The sequence below is a fragment of the Phyllostomus hastatus genome, unplaced genomic scaffold (assembly GCF_019186645.2).
Source record: "Phyllostomus hastatus isolate PE091 unplaced genomic scaffold, TTU_PhHast_1.1 phas_contig_30, whole genome shotgun sequence".
Lineage (NCBI taxonomy): Eukaryota > Metazoa > Chordata > Mammalia > Chiroptera > Phyllostomidae > Phyllostomus > Phyllostomus hastatus.
The window spans coordinates 4,827,081-4,853,629 of record NW_025333841.1 but is presented as its reverse complement, the minus strand read 5'-3'; the positions used below and the strand labels follow the sequence as shown (position 1 = coordinate 4,853,629).

Below are 26,549 nucleotides of genomic sequence, written 5' to 3'. Positions count from 1 at the left end.
CCCTCCTTTGGCTTTGTCCATGGGTCCTTAATACATGTTCCTTGATGACCCTTTCCCTTTTCCCATTATTTCCCTCCCTCTTCCCTTCTGGTTACTGTCAGTTTTTAAATATTATTTTATTGTTCAAGTACAGTTGTCTGCATTTACCCCTACCACTCACCCTTGACCCCAACCATCCCCACCTCTCTCCCCTGCTTCCAACCCCCCTTGGTTTTGTCCATGTATCTTTTATAATTGTTCCTGAAAACCCTTCCCCTCTTTCCCCCCATTATCCCCTCCCACCTCCCCTCTGGTTACTGTTAGATTGTTCTTAATTTCAATGTCTCTGGTTATATTTTTCTTGCTTGTTTGTTTTGTTTATTAGGTTCCACTTAAAGGTGAGAGCATATGATTCTTAAAGGCTAATCAGATTTTGCATGTTCTTACAAGTCTTAAGGGCTTTGCATTATCTACTACCTCTCTGTTTTCATTTCTTGCCCTTATCCCTACACGTTCCCCAGAAGCCATACTCATTCAGTTTATGTCTAGCCCAGTAAAATTTTCTCATTTACCTACCCTGCACCATATCTAGATCTCCTTCAGATTTTGATACATGACTTTCTGTTTGCCTGAACTCCCCATTGAACCCAACACGTGCATGTTTTCTCACATGCACATATAGTCTCTTAACTCCAGTGATCCCCCAGAAGTCGTCCACGAATTCGTTAGGTTCTTCTCATAGGGGTTTGCATAATCCCCTGCACTTCCACCTCAAAACACTTGCCAATGCTTTATTGTTATGACAGGTTAGATATCTGTTTTCCCAAGTGGATTTTGAGAATCCTGAGAATAGGAACCCTGACAACCATATCCTCAGGGCTTAGCACAGTGTCTGGCAATGATAACCAGTGTGTTAGTGTTTGTGACATTTCTAAGAATTGACTACATATTAAGTGATTAATCTTAAATAACTCTAAGAGGTAGTATTATCCTCCAATTTACAGATGAATAGAGCAAGGCACAGAAATTAAGCAAATTGCCCAAGGTCACAAAAGCCTGAGTCAGAGTTTGAAACTGGCCTGACTGCCCAGCTACAGGGCTCTTGCTTCAAACCTTCATGTTATATTGCCTCTGGAGCATAGTAAATATTAAGAGTGCAATACATAATTGCCAAATGAATGCGCAAAAGATAGGGAACTCATAGAGTCAATGGATGGCACTTACTGAAAACCACTTGTCCAGAAGAGAGAGTAGTAGGCAATGACTCTGCACTCACTGAAAACACAGCCTGCTATACAAGAGTGACCCACAGTACCTGATTTTTGTCCATAATGGTCATGATAGCTGAGTGTCTCCATGTTCTTCCTTCCTAGAACTGCTCACCACTGCTGGTGGAGTATTCTTAAGGAAATCTTCCTGTTCCTGTTATAGAAGCCATATCTGAAAGCAACAAGACCATTATTATAAATAAGAAAAAAAAGTGTTCATGAACCTTAGAAATCATGAATGGGATAAATAAGGATTAGAAATTAAAAGTGTGTTTTTTCTTTTCTGCAAAAGTAAAAATAAAAAATTACACTACTCTTAGCTGAATAAACAGTATGTAGATGGTGGCATGAGTAGCCTGTTTACTAATTCTTAATACCTTATCATTCTCATCCTATTCATTGCACTTTTATACAGTTCATTTACTGAAAAGAACCTTATGCAAATGAAGCAGAAAGTATTCTTGAAATATGTGGCAGACCACAAGTGCATACTATTTAAAAGTAAATGTCATGTTGTGGCTACATGGGTATATTTTATATACCTTTGTCCCTTCTGAGCCAAGCGGTGTGGATTCACCCTGTCTTCAGTCGCTGCTTGAAGACACTGCAACGGCTTTAGACACAACTAGATCTCTGTGCCACCAGACAACCTAGGGAATTGCCTGAGAAAGGCAAACCTGAATATGTGCTGAAAGGTATTCACCAGAGAATAAATGGGAGCTTCAGAAAACAGACTGATCTCGACAGCCATCCTTTCTCCTACAGAAATTATCCATTATGCATTACTTAAGGAAGACAATACATTTTTATATAAGGAGGAATTTTATTTTAGGTCTTAGAGTGACTTGATGGGAGGTATAACTCTCACACCCTTATGAATTCACTGATAGAAGGTGCTAATTTTCCATACAAGCAATTGATTTAGTGACACAGTAGATGCCTGGATAGCCATACAGCTTAGCTGAAGGGCCCCCAAATGAAGCGAGCACTGTTCCCGTAGACAAGCATGCAGTCACTTTTCTGACTCAGGTTGTCCCAGTAGTTTTCTTTTCTTTTATTTATTTTAAATTTAATTTCTTTTCATGCCATTGGGAAAATTAATATAATTCATAAGGGCTTGATGTTGTATCTGGAGTGAGGCTATGGAATAGCAGATTACTTTGTTGACTCCATTAGGCAGTAGTTAATGACTTATTGAGTGCATAAACATGCCAAGTTTTTTTTAAAAATTGAGAGAAGGCATAGGTGTTGTATGTGTATACAACACATTTCTATAAAATATCTTCTCAGTGCTTTAGTAACCTAGGAGTCAACTGTGGTCCTGAACACAGGCTGACTAAAAATTGACTGTTTTCTGGACTGTGGTGGTCATTTTCTTGGTCTCCCCACATCCACTGTCTGTCACACTCAATCCAGCCCCCGGAAAATTGAAGTGATCAACCTGTAACACATCTGACTATCACATTCCACTGCTAAATCTCTTTCATGACTTCAATGTCATTGATAGGTAAATCCAAATGCTTTATTATAGTATGAAATAACCATAATCATTGGCACCTGTCATAGCTTCCTCTACTTACAACGAAAACATAAACCACACTGGACTATTCCCAGAAAACAGCATAGACTTTTTTTTTAATTCCATGCCTTTTAACATTCTGCTATCAATGCCTAGGATGCCCATGCCACATAATCCATGAAGTCTTGACGCTAGTTTTAACTGGGAGCAGCTGTCAGTCTGCTGTGAATGAGAGACAACCAAAATAGACAATTAGACTTTCATTGCAGCATAATGGCAGATAAAGAGATTTGAAAATATTCCTGTAATGAATACCTACCTAGTAATGCTGAATTGTATTTTTAAAACAATCTTTTGTGAATTTAGTTGAGGTCATAGCGTCCAGTGTCAGAAATTGTGAAAACTAAAAGCCAGAACAGGAAATACATGAATTAATGCTGTAACTATGTCAGGGATAGAGATGGTAGGGGGTTGTGCATATCAGTACTCTAAGGGTTGGGGTTTTCAACATCTGCCTGAGGATAGGAGATCAGGACTTGGAATCACACAGGTAAAGAATTTCAAGTAAGATATAGGATTAAAGCAGGAGTGCCAAAGAGCTAAATAATGAATGATGGGAAAAGAAACAAATTAAGACTTTCAACAGTCTAGTAATATGACAAGGGAGATTTTTTTTTTTGCTTTTTCATATACCTCTGGGCAGAAAAAAATATAAAAATATCTCTCTTATCAGTTAAAAGCCCTAGGTCTGCACCACATGTGGATTTGGGTTAAAAGCCACATGTCACTTGTGTGATTCAAGAAACTCCATGCTAAAAAATTAGCATGGGGTTTGGGGTAAGTGGCTGCTATCCCTGGACATGGGCAATTATGAACTCATCCCAAAGGGATATACCTCCAGTCCAGGTGATCCACAATTTCTTCATACAAAACTCAGCAGATAAAGACTTACAATTCAAAATTTAAAAATACAAGAGGAAACAATCCGTTATGAGTGAGAACCAGCAGGCACAGCAACAATGGAGGCTTCACTTCCTTCTCTCATTGCCCTATCCACTCAGGAGATTTTAAACTAGTCTGAGAGACTATAAAATAAATTTTACGATGATTTAAGATCTAATTGAAATTAAAACCATAAGAAATAACAAGACAATATGAAATAGAAATGGAATGAGTATATCTGAAAAAGAACCAAATAGCACTTTCAGAAATAACTAACATAGTCTTTAAACTTAAAATCACATTACATTGGGCACAGCTGTATATAATATGTTTAGAACTCTTGAACTAGAAGACAGTATACTTAAAGATTATCCAGAGTTTATTTCAGAGATATAAAGAAATAGAAAACATGAAAGATATATCAGGAGACATGGAGGATAGAAGAAGACATTTCAATATGCATGTAGTAGAAATTACAGAAAGAGAAAATACAATAGGGTCAGGCAATATTCAAGTATTTTTCTAATTTATGTATATGGATACTAGGACTCTAGGAGTATAATAAGTCACAAGAGGATAAATAAAACCGTGAGTACTTGTGGACATAAACAATGAAACTGCAGATGAACAAGGGAAAAATATTAAGAGCAGCCAGAGGAAAGATTACCAGCAAAGCAATGACAGACCATTAGACAGGAATACTCTTCTCAAAAGCAGTAAGACAAGCCAGAAGACAATGAAATCATTGCTTCAGATAATGGAAGAAAGTGATTGTCGATCTAGAAGTCTAACCAATTTCTAATGTAAAAATGAACAGACTTTTATTTTTTTAATTGTCGTTCAAGTACAATTGTCTCCATTTTTACAACACCGTGCCCCTGCCCCACCCATCCCTGTCTCCTATCTTGGAAACTACCCCCTTTGGTTTTACCCATGGTCCTTTATACATGCTCTTTGACAGCCTTTGCCCCATTATCCCTCTCCTTCCTCCTCTCTGGTAACTGTCAGTTTGTTATATTCCAACGTCTCTGGTTGTATTTTACTTCTTTGTTTTGTTGATTAGGTTCCACTTGTAGGTGAGATCATATGGTATTTGTCTTTCACCACCTGGCTTATTTCACTTAGCATAATGTTCTCCAGATCCATCCATGCTTTTGCAAAGGTTAGGATCTCCTTCTTTCTTTCTGTTGCATAGAATTCCATTGTGTAAATGTGCCATAGTTTTCTGATCCACTCATTTACTGGTGAGCACTTCAGTTGCTTCCAGCACTTGGCTATTGTAAATTATGCTTCTGTGAAAATGGGGGGGGGGCATGGGTTCCTTTGAATTGATGTTTCAGGATCCTTAGGATATAATCCCAACATATTTGCCAATGATACTTTGGACAAGGATTTGATCTCTAAAATATATAAAGAACTCACACGACTCCACTCCAGGAAGACAAACAACCCAATTAAATAATAGGCAAAGGACCTGGACAGACATTTCTCCAAGGAGGACTTACAAAGGGCCCAGAGACATATGAAAAGATGCACAGCATCACTAGCCATGAGAGAGATGCAAATTAAAACCACAATGAGATACCACTTCACACCTGTCAGTATGGCCATCATAAACAAATCAACAAACAACTAGTGTTGGAGAGGTTGTAGAAAGAAGGGAACCCTAGTGCACTGTTGGTGGGAATGAAGACTGGTGCAGCCACTGTGGAAAACGCTATGGAATTTCCTCAGAAAACTAAAAATGAAACTACCTTTTGAGTCAAAATGAACAGACTTAAAAAAATAAAGAATGAAATTTCACTGGTCATAGACATCTGGTGAAATAACTATTAAAAAAACAACTTCATAAATATAAAAATTAAACTCAGAAGAAAAGAGTGAGATATAAAATGCAATGGTGAAAAAGAAAGTAATAAATATGTGGGTAATGTAACATGGACTACATAATAAAATAACTGTGGCTAATTTTAGAGGGTATAAAACCAAATGGAATTAAAATATTAGATCTCTAAGAATGAAAGAAAATGATGTCTGTAAAAGTGTTTTAAGGTTTTGAACTGTCCAATGGAAGGTACAGATGCTGCTAAAATTTAGACTTTAAATCAATTATTTAAAATATTAAAGATAACTAAAATAACAGAAATAAAATGTACTCTTTAAATACCAGTAGGTAGGGAAAAAGATAAACAAAGAAGAGTGGATTAGTAAATAGAATGCAGAAAAGAAGAGGGGTAAAGAAAGAAAATAGAAAAGGAGAAGATACAAAATGAAAACAATAGAAATAAATCCAAATATATCTGTAATCACAATAAATGTAAATGTCTATGCTTGCCATTTAAATCAAGGCTCTTATATTGCATATAAAACCATTTAGCCATATGTCATTTACAAGAGATATGCTTAAAATGCAAATACCTGGAAAGACTAAAGTTAAAGGAATGGAAGAAAATACATCAGGATTAATATGCCATGGATATATCCATATCAAATGAAATAGATTTTAAGGCCAAAAGTAACATTAAGGATACTATTAAGTTAAAAGATATACTAAATATATATTATTAGAGATTTATAAGCACCTAACATATAGTATTAAGACATATAACACCAAAAATATCAGAACTACAGAAAAAAATCATAAATCCATGATCATGGTGAAAGGTTTTAATAGTTATCTCTCAGAAGCTAATGAATTAAGCAATAAAAATATTAAGACTATAGTACATTTGTACAACAAAATTAGCAAGCTTTATCTAATGGACATATCTCCTACTCAATAATTAGAGAATACATTATTTTTAGAACACAATTGAAACAACTTATTAAAAAATTAAACTTCGTTGGTGATAAGAATACTTAACATCTACCCTTTTAGTAGATATAAAGTATACAACAGAGTATTGTTAACTATGTTCACATTGTTGTACATTAAATGTCCAGAAATTATTCATATTGCTGCACATTAGGTCTCCAGAACTTATTCATATTGTATAACTGACACTTTGTACTTCTCGATCAATATCTTTCTATCTCCGCCTCCTCCAAGCCCCTGAAAACTGTCATTCTACTCTCTGCTTCTATGAGTTTGGCTATTTTATATTCCACATATAAGTAAGATCATGCAGTATTTGTCTTTCTGTTTCTGGATTATTTCACTTAGCATAATGTCCTCCAATTTCATCCACATTAAAAAAATGGAAAGAGATAGCTATTTGAAGTGGTCGATATGTTTATTGGCTTGATTGTTGTCTTTATTTCACAATGTATGCATATATTAAAACATCAATTAAATATACAGGGTCTGGCACAAACAACACCCCTTTTTATTATAAAATCTTTTATTACAAAATCATAAGGATGTAATTCTGTAACATAACAATATCACACTCAAGCATACCATATGACATTTTAGGTGAAATGTTCAAATTAAAACTATAAATTATTACACCCATATTATTACCCTACTAACCACACTCAAGCAGATGTTACTTCTGCTGGACCCTGTATATACTTTTTATTTCCAACATACCTCAGTAAATATGGAAAAAATGATATTATCTAAAAATAAAAAATGAGGTTCTGTCAAGAAAATAATATTGCCCATGTTTTAGCCCAGAAAGAAAATGTTAACAAGTAGCAACTAATTTCATATAGACAAGATAGTATTTGTTTTATTTAACATGAAAGGAAATAACAAAAATAGACAACTGAAAGATAGTTCAATATATTCAGAAATGTTAAATATATTTCTAAAAAATCATGGAACAATGATAAAGCTATAATAGAAATCAAATCACATTTTAAAATGAATGAAAATGAAATTATTTCATATCAAACATTGTGAGATATAGCCAAAGCTGTAATAAAGGCAGAGGTTGTAGACTCAAATGCATCTCAGAAAAGAGGAAAGTCTTAAATTAATGAACAGAAGGCAATACAAGAAATTAGAAAATAAACATCAGAATTAAATCAAAGAATGTAAAAAGTAACATAAATATCAAACAGAGACCAAAGGAAACAATGAAGAACCGAAAAGAAAAACAAAAAGTTGTTTTTTTTAAAGAATTCCAATAAAATGGGTAAAACTCTAGAGATAATGGATCCAAAAGAAAGACAAAAGGGCCAAACAAACAATATTAAGAGTGAAAATGTGAACATGAATGCAGATATAGCAGACAAAAAAAAGGCATAAGGGAATGCTAATGAACAACTTTACGCCAGTATGTATTTAAATATGTATGAAATGGATAATTTCCTAGAAAAATAACCTGAGTAAACCTGTAACCACGAAAGAAATTGAATCAGTAGATAAAACTAAAGTGCAGTAGATAAAAATCTCCCTGTGAAAACTACACCAACACACACATAAACTCATGTGCACACATTTCAGGCAGTTTGAACATTAAGTTCTGTCAAACCTTTAAGGAAGAGATGATCTCTATATTATACAAACTGTTCCTGAGAGTCAGCCTCAGTGAGGCTGAAAACATCTTAGCAGGTAACAGTGTGCAGCTGTCAAGGGTAAGAGCCACTGAGCTCACTCCTTCCTTTTGCAGCTGAGGGAAGTGGGCCTTCGCTAGGTATGCTGACTTGTTCAGTTCACAGAGCTAGTTATATTTCCTGAACTCAGGTTGGTGTTTGTATTGGCACAGATTTCATGGAATCTCTCTTGGATATTTTTCTTATTTGGAACTGCAAATCTTACATTTTTCATCCTTTTTCTTCTTTGCAAATGGTTATTAGTAGGATAAAGTTGCAGTTTTGATGAGCCCATAACAGGAAGTAATATGTGATTATTAAATGATATTTCATTTTGGAACAGATTTGGAATTGAAATAGAATTTCTCAGAAGTGAAAGGAGCAGACAATACACTTCTCACCTGAAAGAGCTCAACATCAGGTTTGCACGACATAGAAAAATGAGAGAGATGTACTTTCTGCTCAATTTTTCTGTCGACCTAAAACTGCCCTAGAATGCAATGTCTATTAATTTACAAAAGTGATGGACAATATCCTCTTTCCTCTTAGGTGGCTTACACAAAGGACTGATTATCAAAGCCTAGAACTTTCTTGGCATTCAGTTCCCCACTCTTGCTCAATATTAGAAGATCAGATAGAGGCTGGGTATCTAGCTTATGCTAACTGGTTCAGAGAGTCTTCAATTAGATGAAAATATTTCAATAAGTGTATCAGCCACAATTACAAGCATAATGAGCAGAAGTCAAAGTGAATTAGTAAGGACTATGATTCATTTTTGGAAAAGTTGATTTAGTTCCAACTCAACTGGGTAATTCAAATTATATTCCTGGTGGGTAATAGGCATGCCATTTATACCATGAATACATCTGGAGTAGCCACAAATTGTAATGAACACAGAGAATTGTAATTTATGACTGAAGAGGACTTCCATTATGACAAAGTTCAGATGAAAGGCCAACATCCCAAACTGATATTTACCAACTTATATCAGGGCCCAATGCACTGAACATTTCTGTGTCAAGAATGATCTGCTCAAGAAGCTATCATAATATGTTCAGATAAAATACTTCATTTAACCCACATTCTGATAGTAATAATAACAGTAAACATCCATCGAATGACTGTTACCTATATACTACTTTAATATATATTATCTTATTTAATATAATAAATTTTCAAGTTTGGCAATATTATCTATATCTTTCCAAAGTGGAAGCTATAGTAAAGAGGTCAGGTGATTTACCTAAAGTCACATGGCATAGCCAGCTCTCTAACTTAAATTTATTATTATTCCCAGTGTCCTTATCACTACACTACACTGTTGCTACCCTTTTGCAGTTCTTCAAGGCTGTAGCCAAGAGATCTTTCACTCTGAGTTTGTGCCTTTCTCCTGGGCATTTCTCTTTCTACTGTTCTTATTATATTCCATGTCAAGAGGAAGAGACTATTCCTGCTTTCCTTCTGACCAAAAAATAAACAGTTTTTAGAAAGTGTCTGCCTTTTCTCTTCCTTTTCTCCAAGGTACAACCAACTGGGATTTTCAAAATAAACAGTTTTTCTAATGCTAGAGAGACATAAAAATGGAAACAAAGTAGAAGAAAGTGTCAAAAAATAGTCATATCTGAAGTACAGTTTCTGACCTGAATAGATTAGGATGTGGTAAGAAGGTGCACCTGTCAAATAAGAATCTTGCCAATAAAAGTACACATTTCCTTCTCAATGTCCTTTCACATAGATCTTGAGTTGATTGGAAGTGGCGTGATCCCTATGTTGATAGCCTAGACCCAAGTGCATAAGGCAACTCTCTACATTGATGGGTATATAGTGGAAATCATTGAAGCCATAAGCCATCCTCCAATCACCTTCACTTGCTCCTGAGATTATTTCTTCACAAGTGCCTACAACTCTTTATTCTGATAGTAACTTTCTCCCTCTAGTTTGGTTAATGGAACAATTCTACCAACTCTAGCCTTTGAACTTAGTAGCCTCCAAAGATCCTTCCAGATCTGAAATAATAGGCATCCAGTGTTTGTCTTTGTCTGTCTTATTTCACTGAACATAATGTCCTCCATTTTCATTCATATTGTTGCGAATGGCAGGATTTTCTTCTTTCTCATGGCTGAGTAATATTCCACTACCTCTCTATCTTTACCTCTATCATCTGCATCTATATAGATATAGATATAGATATCTTCTTTATCCATTAATCCATGGATAAGTATTTAGGTATTGTTTATCACTTAGAGAATGTGGAATATAAATAAATCAAACTGATAAAAATAAGGAATAGAATGATGGCTACTGGAGGCTGAGAGTTGTGGTAATAGGAGAGATGTTGTTTAACTCTACAAATTTGCAACTAACGACAAGTCCTGAAGATTCAATGCGAATAGAATAGTGAATAGAGATACAGTATTATATTATAATCGTCAAACTTGCTAAGAGACTAGATCTTAATTATTCCTACCACAAAAAAGAAGTTATTACATCATGTGATAGAAGTATAACAAATTAATTCAATGGTTTATTGGCCAGTCTTTTAAAAAATATTTTATTTGTTGATTTTTTAATGTTTTTTAATTGTTGTTCAAGTACAGTTGTCTCCATTTCCCCACCACCACTCTCCTTCTTCCCCACCCATCCCTGCCTCCCACCCTCGATCCTATCCCCTTTGGTTTTGTCCATGTGTCCTTTATACATGTTCCTTGAGGACCCTTCCCTTATTTTCCCCCAATGTCTCTCTCCCTCTCCCCTCTGGTTACTGTCAGTTTGTTCTTTATCTCAATGTCTCCAATTATATTTTGCTTGCTTGTTTGTTTTGTTGATTAGGTTCCACTGATAGGTGAGATCAGATGGTATTTGTATTTCATTGCCTGGCTTATTGCACTTAGCATAATGTTCTCCAGATGGGCTTTTTAATACAGAAAAACTGAATGCCTTTGGGTTTATTTTGGCTATTTCTTTCTCTAAAGTATAATTTTCTATTGTCTTTGAGACCAAGCAAGGTAGCATTTCTTAAATTAAAGGAAAATCATATCTCATGGGATATTAGCATAAACTCCATAGAGTTATCCCCACTTTTTGCCATGTCTAAGGCTTCTGTAGATCACTTCTAAGAGTGACTACCAGCCTGCCAAAATAAGTCAATCCAAAACTAGCAGAAAAATTACCAGGTTTTCACTGGTGCGAAATCCATATGTGGACACCAATATTCCCCCACCTCCACTCTGCCTTAGGATATAGTGTGTTGTCTTTTAATGAAAAGAAATTCATGTAAAAATATCTCATTTCATCTGCATAACATTCCATTCTGTAAGTGTACCACAGTTTTTTGATCCATTCATTTACTGATGGGCACTTAGGTTGCTTCTAGCAGTTGGCTATTGTAAATACAGTGATCCCTCACCTATCATGGGAGTTACCTTCCAGAGACCCCTGCAATAGGTGAAAATCCGCGAAGTAGCAGCGTTATATTTATTTTATTATTTATATATATATATTTAAGGCTTTATAAACCTTTCCCACATTCCTATAAACCTTTCCCACTTTCTTATCAACCTTTCCCACACTCATATAAACACTTCATATGCTCTTAAACACTTTCTACACTCCTAAACCTACATAATTTTAACAACAGATAAAATTCTATATGAGTACCTACCAGTGAAGCATACAAAGCCCACAATATAGCAAAAACTCCACAATACAGAATTAGATATATATATTTTTAAAAACCTGCAATACAGTAAAGCTGCAATAAGTGAACCACGATATAGGAGGGATGACTGTAGTGCCGTTGTGAACATAGGGGTGCATTAGCAGAAAGAAAGAAGGAATTGCTATCTTTGCGACAGCATGGATGGAACTGGAGAGCATTATGCTAAATGAACTAAATCAGGTGGTAAAAGACAAATATCATATGATCTCACCTATAAGTGGAACCTGCCAAGAAAACAAACAAGTGAGCAAAATAGAACCAGAGGCATGGAAACATGGAACAGACTGAAAGTGACCAGAGGGAATGGGGAAGAGGGACAATGTTGGGAAGAAGGGGAAGGGACTAGACAAAGAACGTGTACGAATGACCCACGGACATGAACAACAGTGTGGGGATTGACTGTGGAAGTGGGGGTGGGCTGGGAGGAGGAGAAGAAAGAGGAAAAAATTGGGACAATTGTAAGAGAATAACAGTAAAAATGATTAAAAAATGAAGACAAAAATACACAAAAAATCTCTTCAAATGTAAAAGTTCATAGATTGAGAGAACTTATAAGACAGAGCACAGAACAATTAGACCACGAAAAAGAATCCTGATAATGTACATTTAAATCGATAAAATGATAAGTATTATTTTTCATATTGCTCTCTTATGGAGGACAGTGGGAGTAGCGAAGTACGGTTTAAGGGGACAGCTAAGGTATAAACTGTTGCTTTGAGAGAATATTGCCATAAGACATAAGGTGGCAGAATTTACATCTGAGAGAACTGCCATGTAGTGTTGCAATGTGGGGAAGCAAAGTGGCCAGCCATGTTTTCAGGCAGATAGATGTCAGAGATGAGACAGAGACACTAAGAAGCAGACCTGTAGAACAACTGCAGCAGAACTATTGCAAATGACATAGGATAAAGCATTTGTATTAGGAATTATTTGAATGTGTGCTCTTGTAAGAACTGGTAGAGTGATCACTATGTATCTGTTGCTTCTTAGTGTTGTATTTGCCCTGAAGATAACAGAGCAGGCAGTTTGGAAGGAAGGGTGCATGTAAAATGGAGGGGGAAAAGGACAAACTGGAATCTACAAGGATTAGCTGTCCCTTTGATAATGCAGATGAACGTCAAGAGAAGTCAAAGTCTGTCCTCAGTAAACTAAACACATACCTGGTCCAAAAGTCAGAGATACTGAAGCTGAAAATCCAGCAGGAGTTAAGAGGCCACAAGCCTGACTCTAATACATATGTCAATAAGGTGAGGCAGCAGCTCAGTGACAATGTTCATGGCCTGCCACACTGCATAACCCTACACTAAATTTCTGAGTGTAACCATGAGTGCTTCCTTATATATATTATATGATATGAAGAAGTGTATATTGTGCGAGGTCTGTCCAGAAAAAGTCCAGCCACTGTTAATATAACAAGAACAATTTGTGCATCGTCATTAATGTGACCTGGAAGCCAAGGACAGTGGACTGCAATGCACATGCTTGAACAGTGATGACTTCATTTTACTAGTCAGTGGGAGTGAGTGGTAGATGCTGCGGAGTGAGCATGTGTACTGTGTGTCCATCACATTCAAAATGACTGAGCAAGTAGAGTAACAAATCTGCATCAAATTCTGCATGAAGCTTGAAAATTCCTCCGGAGAAACTATGTGGATGATTCAGAAGGCTGCAGCTATGGGAAACTGGTGATTGGCAGCTGCATCACAAGAACATGCCCACTCATGCATCATGTCTTGTGCAGAGTTTTTTGGCGAAACATCAAATCACACAGGTGACTCAGTTCTCCTACAGCCCAGATTTGGCACCCTGTGGCTTCTGGCTTTTCTTAAAGCTAAAATCACCTTTCAAAGGGAAGAGATTTCAGACCATCAGTGAGATTCAGGAAAATATGACAGGGCAGCTGATGGGGATTGGGAGAACTGTGTGAGGTCCCAATGTACCTACTTTGAAGGGGACTGAGGTGTCATTGTCCTATGTACAATGTTTCTTGTATCTTCTTCAATAAGTGTCTCTATTTTCCATAGTGTATAGCTGGAAACTTTCTGGACAGACCTCATATATAATACATGAAGAAGCACTCATTAATATAAATGTATATGTAGATTTTATTGAGATGATTTACCTATCATATAATTCATCTTTTCCCAAAGCAACTATACCTTTCACACTCTTCCCAGCAATGAATGAGGGTTCCAATTTCTCCATATCTCCAGCAACACATTATTATTATTATAGCCATCCTAGTTGCTGTGAGGTGGTATCTCATTGTGATTTTGATTTGCATTTTCTTAATGATTAATGATGTTGAGCATCTTTTCCTGTGCTTACGGGCCAATGGTATATCTTCTTTGGAGAAATATTTATTTAAAGCCATTTTGCAATTAAGATTTTTCTTCTTTGTTATTGACTTGTAAGATTTCTTTATATATTCTGTTCATTAAGTACTTATCCAATATAATATAGTTTATTGCACTTTGTTGGTTGTCTACTCATTTTATTGATAGTGTACTTTGAGTCATAAAGGTTTTTAATTTTTATGAAATCCAAATTGTCTTTTTTCCCCTTTATCACTTGTGTGCTTGATGTCACTTCTTTGAAACCATCCCCAAATACAAGGTCATGAAGATTTGCACCTATATTTTCTCTTAACAGTGTTAAGGTTTTAGTTCTTATATTAAGGTTTTGAGTTATTCGTATATGGTCTGAGGTAGGAGTCCAAATTTATTGCTTTTTGTGTTATTGTCTTAGAGGGCATCATAGGTTTAGATGCAGCAAAGCAGCACATTGGGACTCTGAGAAACTGAAGTTTAGCTCTCTCCTTGCCATGGATATGTCTGCTATAACATTTAGCAATTGGGTTTACTTTACTTATTATGATACTGTCAGTTTCTGTGTTTGATTTTGTTTTTTCTATCTATCATGAACTGAGAGAGAGAAGAATTCAAACCTTTACTACTCATATGTTTTTATCTTTCTCATTTTATTCCCTGGTGCTTTTGTTTGATAAAATTGAGGCTCTCTTAATTTTGCACATAGATTTTCATAATTATTGGATCTTTCTTAGGAATTTCACCTTTTATCATGATAAAGCACTTCACACTTCCTTCTATTTTAATGCTTTTTTTGCCCTAAATTCAACAGGTCTGATTTTTAAATTATGCAACCTGCTTTCATTTTTGCATGCATTTGCATGGTTTCACTCTTTCCATCATTTAATGTCAATGTTGCTGAGTCACATTATTTGGGGTACACTGAGTTTTCCTATATGGTATTATCTGAAAGCTTTTGTCTTTTAAAAAGTGAGTTTACCTGGTTTTATTTATTGAAATGGAAAGAACTTAGGGACTTACATTTGTCAAATTTTTGTATGCTATGCTTTCTGTTTCTATTGCCTTTAATATATTTTCCCTGATTTTTTGTGTATTTCTTCCAATGCTTTGGAAGTATTACATTTTTAATCTAGTAGTTTTCCTTTAATTATAATGAACTTTTTAAAATCCTGTTATTTTTGATAGTATTCACTATCTATAATTAACAGCAATGGAATTATTGTATATTTACTTTCTTCCTTTCTCTTCCACCTCTCTACTAAAATTTTAGTTGATTTTATTTGTCCAAGTATTTATCATTATCTCTTAAAATATCTGGATACATGTATTACTTTATCAAATTGGAATGATATGTTTTGACTTCAGTTATAAAAGATGAACTCACTACTGTAAAGAACATTAGCCATTTTACTCTAGTTCTTCTCTTCATTTCCACATTATCAGAGTTTATGGAATTTATGTTTTTATCTGTAATTATAGTCTCCATGTCTGTTATACTTTAAACCCTACATTTCAATGGATTCAATACTTACTGTTAGTCTTTTTTGCTAGAGTTTTCACTCATCTCACTAGTTTTTCTGGATGTTTTTTGAATGCAGGATGACAACTGCATTAGTTTTCTACTGCTGCCATAACAGATTTCCACAAACCAGTGGCTTGAACAATATAGATTTATTATCCTACAGTTCTAGAGGTCCAAAGTGTGACAAGTTGTTCATTAGGCAACAATCAGTGAGTCAGCAGACCTGCATTTCTTTCTGGAGGCTGTAAGTGAAAATCATTTCCTTGCACATTCAAGCTGTTACAATTGCAGGAATGAAGTCCCTGTTGTTTCCTTGTTGGCTGACATATTGTTGAGGCTACCTGTGTGCCTTGGCTCCTGGCTCCCTTCCTCCATCTACACAACCAGCAATGGTACTTTAGAACCCCTCTCACATTTTGAATTTCTCCTGCATGTCTCTGATTTATTCCTCTCCTGCTTTCTTCTACTTTTAATATGGGCTCAGATGATTACACTGGGCTCATGTAGATAATAAAAGATAATTTCCCTATTTTAAGGGAACTTTAATTTCAGTTGTGAAGTACCTTTTACATGTAAGGCAACATAATCACAGATTCCGGGGACTGGACATCTTTAGGTGGTCATTCTTTGACCTAGCATAAACATCAAACTATTTAAAGGTTTTCTTTGTATCACAGAAGAGAAGTTAAACAATTTCCCAGAGTCTCCTTTCCTAAATGGTTCTGAATTAAAGTTTGCCAATGAGAGGCACTTGCATGATGTTTAGAAGGTATTTAGAACAGATACGTTTATTTTACTCTACTGGAATGTGCAGCCAGATGCACAGACAGATGTGAGATTCACAGAAGCTTCTTAGTAAGCTCTTGAGACATCTACTTTGTAGGATTTCAACATATGAATGGGGCAGGGGTGGGTGGGTTGCAGAATTCAGCCCACAATATAAGGAAACTGAAATTTATGCATATACAAATTATACAAAAAGATAATATCTCCTGTTCACCTGAATGGGCTCTGAGAGAGATGTAGCTAAAATTTGGACTTCAGCAGTATCTTAAAAAATGACTCCTGGGAAATATGTTCCATTTGTTTTTCCCAAGTGCTAAAAACATTCCGTATCTTCATACTTAGATATCAGATTGTTTTATTATTAGAATTATTGTGTCAGCTTTTTTTGTTAGGTTTTTGAAGATAATACTCCACATTTTCCAGTCTTTAAAAAAAACTTAGGTATATAAATTAGGAGGCAGAGATCTTAGGTGTTCAGTTGGATGAGTTCACACAGTTGTTCAGAGCCATGCAACCCCACCCCGGTTAAGATACAGAACCCTTTCATCATCCTCACAATCTCCCTTGTGACTCTGCGCAGTCAATCTCCCTTGCATATCAAGCCCTAGGCAACCTTTGTTCTGATTTCTATCACTGAGGAATGGTTGTGGCCTATTTTGGGTTCTATATAAATTAAACCATACAGGTATGACTGGCTTCTTTCACTCAACAAAATGGTTTTTGGATTCATTTTTGTGCCCTACGTATTAGTAGTCTGCTGAGTGGTATTGATTGCAGGGATGTGCCACACTGTGTTTTACTCATTCTTCTGTTGATAGACATTTGGGGTGTTTCCAATGCTTTATAAGCATTCTAGTAGAAATCTTTTGTAAATATATATTTTCATTTTAGGAAGAGAATCACTGGTTCGTAGTGTAGATACATGTTTAACTCTATAAGGAATTATCAAACAATTCTCTAGAGTGGCTGTATCATTTTACATTCCTACCAGCAGCATACAAAAATTCTTGTCATTTTACATATTCAACATTATTTGGGATTATCATTTTTTTTAAAAATCCAATTTAATGAGTGTAAAATATTTTCTTATTGCATTTCTCTGATACTAATGATGTTAAGTACCTTTTCATATACCTATTAGCCATTCTTGTATCTTCTTTTGCAAATTAGATTATTCAAGAGTTTTGCCCCTTTAAAAATTAGTTGTCTGCCTTTTGTTTTTCATGGATAAAGTTTAATTTTAGAGCAGTTTTAGGTTTACAGAAAAACCATGCAGAAAGCCCATATTTCATATTACCTCTCCTCAAAAAGTTTCTCCTATTATCAACATCTTGAATTTGTGTGGCATATATGTTACAATTGATAAATCAATAGTGACACATTATTATTAACTAAAGACTATAGTTTACATTAGGTTCTACTCTTTATGTTGTATACTCTTTGCTCTTTGTGCTGTATATTCTGTGGGCATTAAGAAATGTACTCATCCATGTGTCCATCATTATATTATCATACAGAAATATGATAATATTTCTCCCTAAAATTCTTTAGAAAACCTCATTTCAGTAAAAACCCAGAAATGCAGTTGTTGGATAGTATGGTAAGAGTATATTTAGCTTTGTAAGGAACCACCCAACTTTCTTCTAATGGTTGTTTGTCTTTTTCATTGTTAATTTTTTGGAGTTATTTATATATGCATGTATTCTTGATACATATGTTCTATTTACATATTCTAAAATGTTTACCTATTCTCTATATTAGTCATTGGAATGTATATGTGTCTGTATATATTCAGTGACTTGTCTACTCATTTTCTTAACAATATCTTTTGATAAGCAATATATTTTTCTAATTTTATGAAGTGCAGTTTGTAATGTTTGCTTTTTATGGGTGGAATTTTCATAGCTTTAGTTTCTATTGTATGTCTCTGATCTATGTCAGGTTAATGTTTATATATGGAATGATGTAAGGTTTAAGGTTTATCTTTTTGCCCATATTGCTATATAGTTGTTCTAGAAGTGAACAAACTATAATATCAATAGCAACTTGCATTCCCAACCCTGACATCTTTATTTCTGAAAACAATTCTCTGCTAAAAGTAATGAGGGTTCTTTAGAGAAATGCCAAACTCCAGAGTTAAGGCAGGAAAAATACATGATGACCCTGGAATCTCTCATTGACACAGAAAGAAAGAAAGGGCTCAAGGAATAAGGTAACCATGTCAATAGGACACAAGAACCAGCTTTAAATGGGTCCTGACTTCAAATAATAGAAACTTGAGCTTGAACACAAATAAAGATAGTAATAGATTTAATCTATTGAATAAAATAGGAATCCAAGGGTCCATGCTGATCAAAACAAAGATATAAATAAAAAGGATGAAAAGCACCCCTTTTGAGTAGAATGCAAACTATTATTAAATATTTCTTAATAAGTGCAGAACAATTAACTTTGGAGTGGGGAAGCTTGGCAGAAGCCATCTTAACCAAATGATAGAAGTTACTACCACCAGGGATGGAGCTAAAGGACATTCTGTGCTTTCCTCTATGATGCACTGATAAAAATACAGTGATACTTTCAGAGTATTCCTGGCAAAAGTGAATATGAATCTCCTGATGGAGAAATACCAAGAACTGAGGGACACTTTGCAAAGTTCCTAGAAAGGCTGTACTCTTCAAAACTGTCAAGGTCATGTGGAAGAGGGACTGAAGATTGTTCCAGATTAAGGAACAGTAGAGACATGACAACTAAATGTAACTCATGATCCAGAGTTGGGTCCTGGCCCTCAAAAGTTTATTTTGGGGACAGTTAGAGAAAATCTTAATGGGGTCAGTGGATTAAACAGTAACATCATAGCAATGTTAATTGCCTTCATTTTCACAGTTAGGCTGTGGTTTTGTAGGACAGTGTACCTGTTTATAGCAAATACATGCTGAAGTAATAAGGGGAAAGCCTTCATGTTTGCAACTCCCAAATGGCTTAGAGAAAATGATAACACAAACACACGTATACATACACACATACAGATGCTAACTATGAGAGAAAGAGAAGTAAATACGATAAAATGTTAACAAATAGTTCACCTGGGGGAAGAATATATGGAATTTGTTAAAATCTTACAAGTTTTTTGTATGTTTAAAATTATGTCAAAACAAGTTTAAAAAGAACGGAAATGAAGAATTGATCTGTGAAAAACGTTTTACACTTTAAGACTTATTTTGTCCCTGAAAGAAATACATCCATTGATGATGTCAGGTCACACACACACACACACACACACACACACACACACACAGAAGAGAAGCTTCAGGAGGCACAGGGGAAAGAAAGAGAACTGCCAAAAAATAAAACATCATTTAGAATAGAAGGGCAGATAGAGTGCTTCGCAGACAAGGTAAAGCTAAAGGAGTTCATCATTACCAAGCCTCTATTACATGAAATGTTAAAGACACTTATTTAAGAAAAAACAAGATGAAAACTATGAACATTGAAATGGCAATAAATTCACAGCTATCAGCAATTAATCTAAAAAACAAACTAAGCAAATAAGCAGAACGGAAACAGAATCATAGATATGGAGATCATTTGGATGGTTACTGGTTGGGGGGGGGGAGAATGGGGAAAAGGTGCAGGGAGTAAGAAGTACAAATTGGTAGTTACAGAATAGACAGGGGGATGTTAAGAGCAGTATAAGTAATGGAGAAGCCAAAGAATTTATGTGCAAGATCCATGGACATGAGTTAAGGGGGCTAATGCCAGACAGAATGGGGGATACTGGGTGGAGAGGGGCAAAGGGCAAAAATTTGGGACACCTGCAATAGCATAATCAATAAAATATATTTTAAAAACTTACTTTCAAATTCATTTTCTCATTTGAGACTCACACCAACCCTGTAAGAGGGCATTTTATTTACTTTTTAGAAATAAAGAAACTGGGTTTCAAAGGTGCCCAAGGGCTTGTCTATGATACAACCTGGTCAGATTCAGAACCTGGATCAGGTATTTGAAACTCTGGTCCTGTCTCCTTTTCACAACTCCATGCTGCCTTTAAAGATAATGTCTTATGGTTTGCCTTGTGCAAGTTACTCACCTCCTCTGGACCTTTGCTACCACGTCTCTAATCTGTTTTCATAGTGGGCCACTCTGCAGGTCTTTTTCTCATTTGACAATGTGGGAGACCTTAGAATGAGCAACTGGCACTATCCCCTCCAACTCTGGATTTCTGTGATTCCGTCCCCATTTTGTATGAACACTGGAGTACTTGCAAGAGGATGTTCACTCCAAGGACCTATTTCTGTATTAAGGAAAATAGTCACTGAGAGAATAGGAGGCACCAAGATAGCTGAAGGAGGCTAGCAGGGAAATCTAGGGAACCTGAGAGAAGAGGATTCTGGGACACAGCTGAGGGCCAACCAGAGATGCTTCTAGGGCTGAGAGAAATCCTGCTGCCTGTCAGAAAAATCTGGGGCTGCTGGCCTCTCCCAGAAGGACCACCATGGTGGCACAGTGATGAAAGAAGGTTTCTGGAAGCACAATTGCCTGTTTGCTCTGAGAGAGCATCACATTATCTGCAGCCCACCTGCAGTACGAGCTCCCCCTAACCTGACAGAGAAAAATAGAAAGAGTTACAAGATGGCCTTCAGAATGTTGTAATGGATACTGGTTTTCTCTTTTAAAAATGTATGTCTGTGTATTATGACAACAGCGTGTTTTGAACTGACACAAAACAAGACTAAGGTGAAACCTTACTTTGTCCTTCAAACTACTACTTTTTCAAGAATAAATATTGTTTTAAAAATGTAAACTTTATACATTTATCTAAACTAGGATAAAGTCGGAGGTAAAGTTACTACACATTAAATTGCAAAGGCAGGTCATACAGTCACTGCAAGACTAGTGAATCACAATTATCCAGTGAAACATAACATGCGATCTGTGCACAGCACTTTGTAGTTTGCCAAATACTTTTATACCTATCATTTGCTTTTCACTGATGCCTTATGATTTAGATCCTACTATTATACACATTTATTGAAAAAGTGACCAAAGCTCAAAGGAATTTCGTGACTTGCTCAAGCCACATAGTTTAGTCACATCATCACTCACTTGCTTCCTTTGAACCAGGCCCTTCTACCTCTGCACATATCGCACGTCCACCCCTTAATCATTAGCCCTCAGGACATCAGGCGCCGGTCAGGGTCAGGCTGTCTTAAGAATAAAGCCTCAGGTCTCTTGTGCAAGGGGACAGAGTTTAAGGCAAACTAAAGATAACATCTTGGCCTCAGTTGTTTTTCAGTGCCAGGCCCATGAAAATGCAAGGACCCTACCAAACACACGGCCACACAAAAGTAGGCAGAACCATCCTATGGTGGACATTGAGACCTGATACAACGATCAATTCCTCCCAACCCTGGTTCCAACTGAGCTGTAGAGCTTAAGACTTGAACTACATTAATCACCGTGATTAATGATTTTTTCCATATATAACCCATCCTCTAAGGACTATCAGGAGCCAGGTTTAGAATACTTGCTCACCTGTGTCTCCTGGCTTGGCACCATTTCTTTAAATAACCTTTACTTTTTTGGTACAAACTCCAGTTAATGTTTTATTGGGCTTTGATGTGTGCAAGCAAGCAACCCCTTTCAGTTTGTGGCATTATTAAACTTCTCTTTTTTTTATGACAAAAGAAAGAGTATGAGAATTTGAACCCAAATTTCAAAAATTCCCTCTTTTCCCCAATGCTTCCCTGAAATATATTCCATTGCTTTTACAGTGGCATATATATTCCTTGAAGAAAACATGGTCAGTTTTGATTCTATCTTTGTGATACTATGACACTGCCAGTTCTCACCCTACATGGCATCATTGGAGGTAGAGGGCAACAATGTGTGTATGTCCACTTGGATACAGCCACTCACACAACGACATAAATGTGCACATGAAGATTAGAGTTCCTCACAGGACACAATTACTTATACTACAGGCAATAAATTCTATATTACAGCAATATAAGATAGATGCATGAAAAATAAAATTAATAAGACATTAGTTCATGTAAATCATCATTCAGTCATAGAAATCTGATTTTCCAGTTACATATCTTTGGGACTGCTAGTGTATTTGGCACCATCTTTCTACTTTATCTGAACTGAACAGATGGGTCTCTTTAGTTCTCAGGAAGAGTTTGCCTGAGAAATTTATGTGGAGGATTATGTAATTGCTGAGACAGTTCGGTGTATCTGTAAGTCTTGACACATATTTGTTCGCAGAACTATGGGTATTAGGATTCTGCAAATGTGTACAGAGACAAATAGAATTTTCAACACTCCTTGTTTAGTTTGATTTTGTAGGAAGAAGAGAAGTATTAGGAATATTTCTTCTTAATTTTACCACACTGGTATTATTTAATTTCTTAAAAAAACTTTTAATCTTCACCTGAGGATGTGTCTTACTGATTTTTAGAGAGAGAGGAGGGGAGAGAGAGAAAGAGAGAGAGAAACACTGATGTGAGAGAAACATCCATTGGTTGCCTCCCAAACGTGCCCCAACCAGGATCAAACAGAAACCTACACATGTACCCTGATGGGGATCAGACTTGCAATGTTTTGGCATATGGGGCAAGACTCTAACCAACTGAACCACCCAGCCATGGCTAATTTCTCTTTTTTTCATGGTTTAGTTGCTCTATGCATTTATTAGCACATATTAATGCAGCAAAGAGGGCACAGAAGCTCACTTTCTGCAGTTTCACAAGACACTCTGCAGGAAAAGAGTGACTAAGGACAAATAATATCCTATGGTCTTGGTGGGTGCATTTCTAGGGGAGGTAGAGCTCTGATTCTTGGTGGTGGGGATCTCATTTCTGGAGGAGGGATACCTCTTGGTGGCCCTCAAGCAGGGGGAATCCATGGGTGCTCTCATACCAGGTGTAAGAGCCATAATGCCTGGAGGAGACTTGCCTACCCCACAGGGGTGGGGTAGGTCCCCTGACCTGGTGGGTACTGAGCTGAGGTTCCAATTATGCTGGCAGTGGCTGCTATGGTGGCATCTGTGACATGGCCTTGTCCCTATGCAGTCATTACCTGCTGGGAGGGCACTGCAACCCCTCAGACATGGCCTGCTAATCCCGCAGGAGCCCATGGAATTGGACCACCACTGGTACTCCTTTGCCAGTGGCCCTGCCAACCTCAAGGCCTCCTGAAGCTCCTGCAAATGGTACTCAAGCAATTCTAGTATCTTTGTGGGGAGGTTCCTCCACCCTCATGGAAATGAAGTTCTCACCACACAGCAATTCCAGACCCAAAACCTGCTTCTCTTCATGCTCTGGCTTCTTCACATTTTTGGCTTGACCTTCCTGAACTCATCATACTCACAGAGGATCAAATTCACATGCTTGTCCAAAGCCTGAAAGGTGCCGATGAAGATCTGGCCACCTTGCAGGATGCACCTCATTCTACAGTCCAGGGGTCCCCAACCCCCAGGCCAGGGACTGTTAGGAAGTGGACAGCACAGCAGGAGGTGAGCAGCAGGTGAGGAAGTGAAGCTTCATTTGTATTTATAGCTGCCCCCATCGCTCACATTACCACCTGAGCTCCACTTCCTGTCAGATCAGTGGTGGCATAAGATTCTCACAGGAGTGGGAACCCTACTGAGAACTGTGCATGTGAGGGATCTAGGAACTGGGTTCCTTATGAGAATCTAATGCCTGAGGATCTAAGGTGAAGCTGAGGCGGTGATGCTAGCGCTGGGGAGCGGCTGCAAGTACAGATTATCATTAGCAGAGGGTTTTGACCACACAGAAACCATCAAAAATCAACTGCTTGCAGACTCATATCAAAACCCTATCAGTGAGTGGCCAGTGACAGTGAAGCTGCATCTGATGCCAGGCTATAAAGCCACCCCCCTGCCACTGGTCCATGGGAAAATTGTCTTCCACCAAACTGGTCCCTGGTGCCAAAAAGGTCGGGGACCGCTGCTATAGTTGATGTGCTGCAACATCTTGCTGCTCTTTCCCACAGTCATCGTGGCTGTAACACAAAACCCAGTGTTCACAGTAAAGTTTTGAAATCCTTAAAACTAAAGGGAAGGTTACAGATAAAGGTATGATGCAGGTTCTGCTACAAACAATGCAAGCTGGGGCAGCCGCTTCCAACAGTAGGCAGAGCCTGGTTTTTCCACTGGGAGTCAGCTACCTGGGATGTCCAGACTTCTTTAACCACATTTTGGTGTCTCAGCTAAGAAAGCCTGCCTCATTTCTTCAAGGTACTTGCTGCTGCTGAGATCATCTCCAGTACAGCTGACACTCGTGTTTGTTCAGGGAGGCTGTCCTACATTTGCCCTGGACTTCCACCTCATGCTGTTGCATAGTCCTTCTCAAGTGTAAGTGGCCCCTGGCCCATTTGCACCACTGGCAGCTCCTTGGGTCGCAACATCAAGCGTCTCTGGCAGCCGCTCTGCTCTGTGCTGGCCTCACAGTCACAGCGCCAACTCCAGGGCTAATTTATTTTAACCATAAGAATACAGTAACTTAGCACTTAAACATGTAACAATGTTTCAGGTCATCTTGGTAAGCTGGAGAGGGTGAAGATAGGAGGGAGAAAGCTGTACCTATTCATTTCTCTCTAGGCTAGAGGTCTCCACAGCCCTCTAGATGTGGTTATTATAAAAAGTAGATTCCCATGCACCTGGTAAGCAGACGGAAGGGGAGATTGTGGGCAGAGCCCTAGATCTTAGTGGCATCCATTTGATCCTCTCACAAACATCCCCTCCAAAGTTACTTTTTGCTCCTGGCTGCATATTCAAGTATCAGATTGGTTTACCCTACCTGTTCACATTGCTCAGGAAGCTAAAGAATGGAGAGACATTTTCATGGTTTCTTTTTTTCTTTTTAAGTAATTTTACAGTTTGGTTTCCAAGTGAATGAATGCCAGGGCAGGGTTTGAGCATGGAAGGTGGTGGAAGTGATAAGGGAGGATTTACCTCGGCCTCGACCCTGTGTACCTTTCTTGCAAAACAGTGGAGTCCAAACCACCCTCAGGATGTTCTGAGCCGGAGCTGTGCTGATAAAGTTTCTGACCCTGAGATAAGTCATATGGTCTGCTTTGCCTCTGCCCCCAGCATCTTCACCCCAGTGTAAAGGAACATTCAAAGGTCACTTCAGAGGAGAAAGGGGGGTGACTAAAGCAATTTGCAGTTCTAAGCAGGGTGAATGGAGAAATAATGGCTGGCAGTCCCTAGCACTGGTGGGAGAGCATCGTGGGCACTGGCAAGCTGGCTAACTTGAACATTATATTTCTATACATTTTGTCTACTTTTATTACTCACTTATTCTCAGCTGTTCCCCTGAGGGTCTATGAGACTGTCTCTTCTTCCTCTTTCCAAGTTGAGAAACACCTCCCAAAGTCACTGCTTGGCTCTGTGCTCAGTTCTGGCCATGACATTTCTTGTTTTCCAGGAATTCAAAGCCCCTTCTGAGGTGATACCAGTGGTTGCTTCATGTGGAGGACTGCATGACTTCCTCTGTCATGGGGTTGTAGGAAGAAGGCTAGGGCAGGATTGGCCTAATCATCTCTGGGTTCCCATCAGACTGGCCTCACACAAGTCCAGTTTATAATACTTGTTCAATGGAAAGGCCTATGCATCAGAGTCAGAGGAGCTGTGACTGTGGTACCGCAGCACCCACTCATTGCTCTCCTCCTGGGTTTAGGCAAGTCTTAAACTTCTGTGTCTCAGGTTCCTAGATGGCCCATCCTCATACATGGTCTTTACTCAGAGTTAAGAAGGCACCTCATGTCAGTCGCTAGAACCAGTGTCTGCTACAGGATGTGTGGCCCTGGGAGTAGAACCCTGGGCATTTCTTCCTATAGTAGGGTCTGGACATGCAAAGTGGAGCTGGACATGAACTGACACACCAGGCAGATCCACCCTCCACCCTGAGCTGTGAATGAGCAGGATGGCCAGAAACCTACCTCTGGCATTTCCTGTTCCTTCATTCCATCCACT

General features: G+C 37.6%; 1 pseudogene; it reads right to left on the bottom strand.

Moving 5' to 3' along the window:
- Positions 1 to 23,341: 23,341 nt before the first annotated feature.
- On the bottom strand, positions 23,342 to 24,569 carry LOC123819107 (annotated as a pseudogene).
- Positions 24,570 to 26,549: the final 1,980 nt, after the last annotated feature.